At 43.9% G+C, this 5094-nt stretch overlaps 1 pseudogene; it reads left to right on the top strand.

Annotated features, from left to right (window-relative positions):
* The first annotated feature begins 616 nt into the window (after nt 1–616).
* On the top strand, nt 617–4022 carry LOC135365847 (uncharacterized; annotated as a pseudogene).
* The last annotated feature ends 1072 nt before the right edge of the window (nt 4023–5094 follow it).

Genomic DNA, 5094 nt, shown 5'->3' with positions numbered 1-5094 from the left:
CCCAATCTGTAGAACCTAACCCAGACTAACCTCAGTAAAGTGAGGTGATTTGGCCCAATTCAACGACCCTGCCTCTTGCAACATGACAAGTTTCGAGTTCGTTAGGCTTAGCATTCCCGTGTTTCTCCTGCGCTAAAAGTGAATCAGATGGGGTTGTCGAAATGCATATAAAAGACTTGTAGTCCACATAATTTTATAATTCTTACATTTTTAGATTCAGTATATGACCTCCTTCCACTTCTATGCAATATTTACCTTCCTAACGCTCTCACTAGTTTTTTAAAAACGAGTGGTCCCGATCCGGAACTACACCCTATGTTTTAACGTGACCTGGAGCTAAGATCGTATGTAATCCTTGACACAGAATCTTACCGGAACTGTAATGTAGCCGTTGATTGTCAGCATGGTTACCGGAGCAACGTTACTAGATACTGTCAGTTATCAAACTCCGCCGGCGTACGTGTCGCCTCTCCGTGGCGCGCCGCGAGAGGCCACGCGCAGCAGTGTTTGCCCGGTTGCAGTGCGTCTGCTTTGTGTTGAACTATGTGTGGGGAAATGTGTTGAATCAAATGTGCGAATGTGGTTAAACGGTTAAACATTGCTTCGAATAGGAGAGATGCCGCATTGTTTTGTGACTGGCTGCAGAAGTGGTAATGAGTCTGCTAGAACTGCAGCAACAAAAAGACACTTTTTCAAACCGCCGAGTAATCCTGTACGTGTGAAAGAGTGGCAACGGGCGATTCCAAGGATTGATGAGGTACTTTCGAGCACATGTGTTGTCTGTGATGTGCATTTTGACGAAGGAGACATTGTTAAAGAATTTGTGTATCATGTTGGTGATGACTTGATTGTCATACCACGCGACAAGTGGGCTTTGAAAGACGGAGCTGTCCCCCTATCTTTCCTAACTGCACGAAATACCTGTCGAAGCCAGTGCAAGCGGCAAAAGAGGCACTGTCAAAATGATCAAGAAAATACGTCACCTGACGCTGACAATTACGACGCTTCGAGTTTCGTGGATTACAGGGCTGCATCTCTATTTGATGAGCTTTCGGTCATAGCGCAATCAGGTCGACGGCTACAAGGTTGGTTGGTGGATGTAGTGGACTCACTTGTTGTGGTGTACCACTTGGAGCTGAAGAACACCCTTTGTGTCAAGAAGGCGGTGTTGTTGTTGAAGGACCTTAGCTTTTCTGTTGGTGCTGACGGTCGACTAGTGCCACCATGTGTCTACACTATCAACTCGACTGTGGAAATCAAGACTCTTGCAGATCTGAAGTCGTTTCTCTGCTATGTGGAAAAGCTGAAATAGTGCAGGGGGATCTCAGCAAAGCAGTACCCAGATGTCACATCGTCATCTGTGGCAACCACTGATGGGAACACATGGCGACGCAATACCTGTACAACATTGACAATGAACACCACCTGCTGTGAATGTAGAACCTTGAACAAACTCTTCTTGCAACGTGTGAAGAAACAAGACCAGAGCGGCAGCCAAAAAAGAGTAAGCAGAAAGTCATTATGCCGAAGAGCCATTCGGGCTACCACGAAAAGAGAGAAGGTGAAGCAAGAGCTGGCTGCCATGAAGAAACAACTTTCTACTGTCAGTGAGGCAAATATAAGGAGCGTGCTCATTGTTCTCCCACAAAACCAACAACTCTTGTTCAAGACTGCATTGATGGCTGCAAAAGCTAAATCCAAAAATGGGAGACGGTACGACGAGGAATGGATGATGACATGTCTCCTTTTGCAGATATCAAGTCCAAAGGCCTACACTCTAATTTCTGACATGCAGGTGCTGCCGCTTCCAACGAGGGCTCGTCTTCATCAAATGAACAGTGGCATTCCATGCAAATATGGTTACAATGAAATTGCATTGAAGAGCATCAAGGAGCATTTCCATGGAAAGCACCATCTGAGGAGATGTGGTGTGCTACTTCTCGACGAGATTAAGCTTAAGCAGTCTGTTGCCTTCAACAAGTTGTCGTATCAGATGGATGGATTTGTTGACTATGGGGACGTCAGTGACACCGCTACAGATAGGCTTGCTGACCACGCACTAGTTCTTATGTTTGTGCCACTTTTTGAGGACTGGGTGCAGCCCATTGCAAGTTGCACTGGAGGAGCTGCTCCTGGGGATGTCCTTTCCAAACTTTTAATAAGTGCAGTGCTGGAACTCTACAAGAACAATGCCCCAGTGCTTGCTATCATCAGTGATGGGGCTGGCAACAATCGATCAATGTGGACCAAGCTAGGAATATCCGGAAAGCTGGACTCAGTGTGCCACTACATCGAACACCCGTTAGAGCCTTCACAGAAGATGTACTTCATGTGTGACGTTCCGCATATCATAAAGTGCATAAAGAATCACCTAAAGAAGCACACTTACGGCATGGTATGACGAAAGGATCCATGTGCTCTGAATTTGTCACGTAATTTCTGCTTACTTTTCATTACAGGCTGGTGACCATCAGATAAACTTCCAACATTATATCACACTCTACGAAACAGAGAAGGATAGGCATATACGGGTTGTGCCAAGGCTGACAGCAGAGCATGTCGCTCCTGACAATCTTCGTAAAATGAGTGTCAGGCTTGGTACTCAGGTACGGCTGTGTGGTGGAAGGGATATCTTAGTTTTTATGTCTGAGAACAGATGGTTCTGATTTTACTTTTTTTTTTCACCAGTTGTTTACCCGTGGGACATCAATTGGCCTCAGGGTGTACAGAGAAGCCAAGGTTCCAGGGATGCAAGTTTCTGAACGTCCAGAAATATTTACAAGGTTGTTAAATGACCTCTTTGATGCATTAAACATCAAGCTGCCATCAAGAGGAGTTAGACATGAGTCAAGGGAAATACAGGTGTGCCACCGTGTCCTTCCTCTGTGCTGCTGTGCTATTTAAAGCATGTCAACATTTTTCTGTCAGTGAGCTTTGTCAGTCATGCCACAATGACCATTTTCAGGTAATTAAAGGTTTCTTGGACTTGCTCAACAAAACAGAACAAAACTCAGTCCAGGAGAACCTGAAGCTTTTTGCGTCAAAACAAACCACAGAGTCACTGCGGGTCACACTCTTATCTACGCTAGACATCATCAAGTACCTACTACATGAAGGTGCCAGCTATGTTCTGACGGCCAAGCTGAATCAGGGTCCTTTGGAGGTGAGAACATACTGCCATTCGTGTATTACAGTCAATTCACTACAATGCAATGACACTGGAATCTTTTCTAGCGACATTTCGGATTGGTGCGTTCATTCGGAGGCGACGAGTCACATCCCACAGCGGTGAACTTCACTCTTCTTACTTCTTCACTTCTTGATGGGCGTGTACAGGCTGAGCAAAAGAAATATTTATTTCTTTTGCTCAGCCTGTACACGCCCATCGAGACAGCTCTACGTGGCAGTGTGCAAGGTGCCCCAAGCAATGTTCGTGTTCACATTCAAGATACACTGGAGACAACGAAGGTAACGTGTCGCACACAGCAATCATCTTTGCTTCACTCCATTGAAGCTAAATTGTTGGAGATTGTGTCAAATGTCACGGATTTTTCTGTTCCGAGAGACGATGACCATGCATATGCCAAACGAAACACCGCGGGTACATAATCCATAAATTTTCAAAGCACAAAGCATGTGACGAATGTATTCGGGATATTAGCTGTGCAGTGCCTGTAGTTACATGTGATGCATACTTAACAGCTTACAGAAGCTTCAAGCAAGGTTGCTTAAATCATCCAACTGCAAAAATGTTGGATGTAATTAAAATTGTAAACAGCACTGTTTCGGCATCTCTTGATGAATGTGGCCCTTGTGCAGACCTCTTCTGGAAAGTGTTGGACAACCTCGAGCAGCGCAATCTTCCCCGTCTCGGCTGTGTCGAGCACATGTCGTCATTTACGTGTGAGATACTCAACTTCTTTTTACTAACCCGCATGAATTTCTATACTAGAGATGTCAATCGACGCCTAGAGAGTAGCGAAAAGGCTGCTGTTGCCACAAAGAAAGTTATTCTCCTGTAGAGCTCCGTTAAATCCATGAATTGATCCATGCCATTTGTTATCACGATAGGAAATTGCTCATGTCTTGCAAAGTAACTACAAATAAGTAAAAAAAAACATGTTACTGGACACCACTAGTTCTGTGTTCTTCAGTGACCACCTGATCAGTGGGACGATTTCAGAATCTCTGTTTAGAAACTCAAAACTAGAAATGGGACAAATCCTGAATTTTCCAAATACGAATCCAAGGTTCTGTGAATCCACGAATCTTATGAATTTTGAATCATTCTTATCAATTTTGAAAAGCCAGGGGCAACACTTGTACTGAAAAGTGTTTTGAAGCAGAAGTTTATATATTTGTTTAATGAAAACAAATTAAATAATACTTTGCTTTCAGGAGAGAACATCCCCTTATGCTTCTCCTTAAATTAAATATATTTAATGTGCTGTTCATCTACTACAGGAAATACATAAACTCATGAGTCTGAATTCTTTCCATTAAACTAAGAAATGATCAAAACCAATAAATATTACTTTTAAACATGAGTTCCTACCTGAACTCACAGTCCAGAGCAATGTGAGAAAACAAACAAAAAATGTAGCTGAAAACAAATTACTGCAGATTTTTGTTCAAAAAACACCACCATTCTCACTTGCTCTGGGTCTAGCTTATGCATTTTTTATCACACCTCTACCTATGGCAGATCTATGACACCTGATGTGCTGAAGAGTCTTTCTGACATTACTGTCGAGGAGGTGTGATCAGGTACTTTGTCGACAGTTTCCTCAAATCGGAACGTTTTTGGTGCCAATCAATTTGAGAGCCAATCTGGCTCTCCGCGGACTCTTGAGGCGCCAATATTGAGAAGAAACAAACAAACGTGCTTCGTGGATTCGATTCGCCGTTTTGGCCACTGGGATTCGGATACCTGAACCTCGAATCTCTGCCTAGGACTCGCCGATTCGGTTGGCCCATCCTTACTGAAAACTAAACTGCGGGAGGTTGGATTACGCAACACTCATCCTCGTCTTGTTTTTCGCTCTCTTTACTACTGAATCAGTCTTCTTCGTGTGTACAAGGCTCACTGCCGAA

Source organism: Ornithodoros turicata, chromosome 1, assembly GCF_037126465.1.
Source record: "Ornithodoros turicata isolate Travis chromosome 1, ASM3712646v1, whole genome shotgun sequence".
Taxonomy (NCBI): domain Eukaryota; kingdom Metazoa; phylum Arthropoda; class Arachnida; order Ixodida; family Argasidae; genus Ornithodoros; species Ornithodoros turicata.
This window is presented reverse-complemented; position numbering and strand designations above follow the sequence as displayed.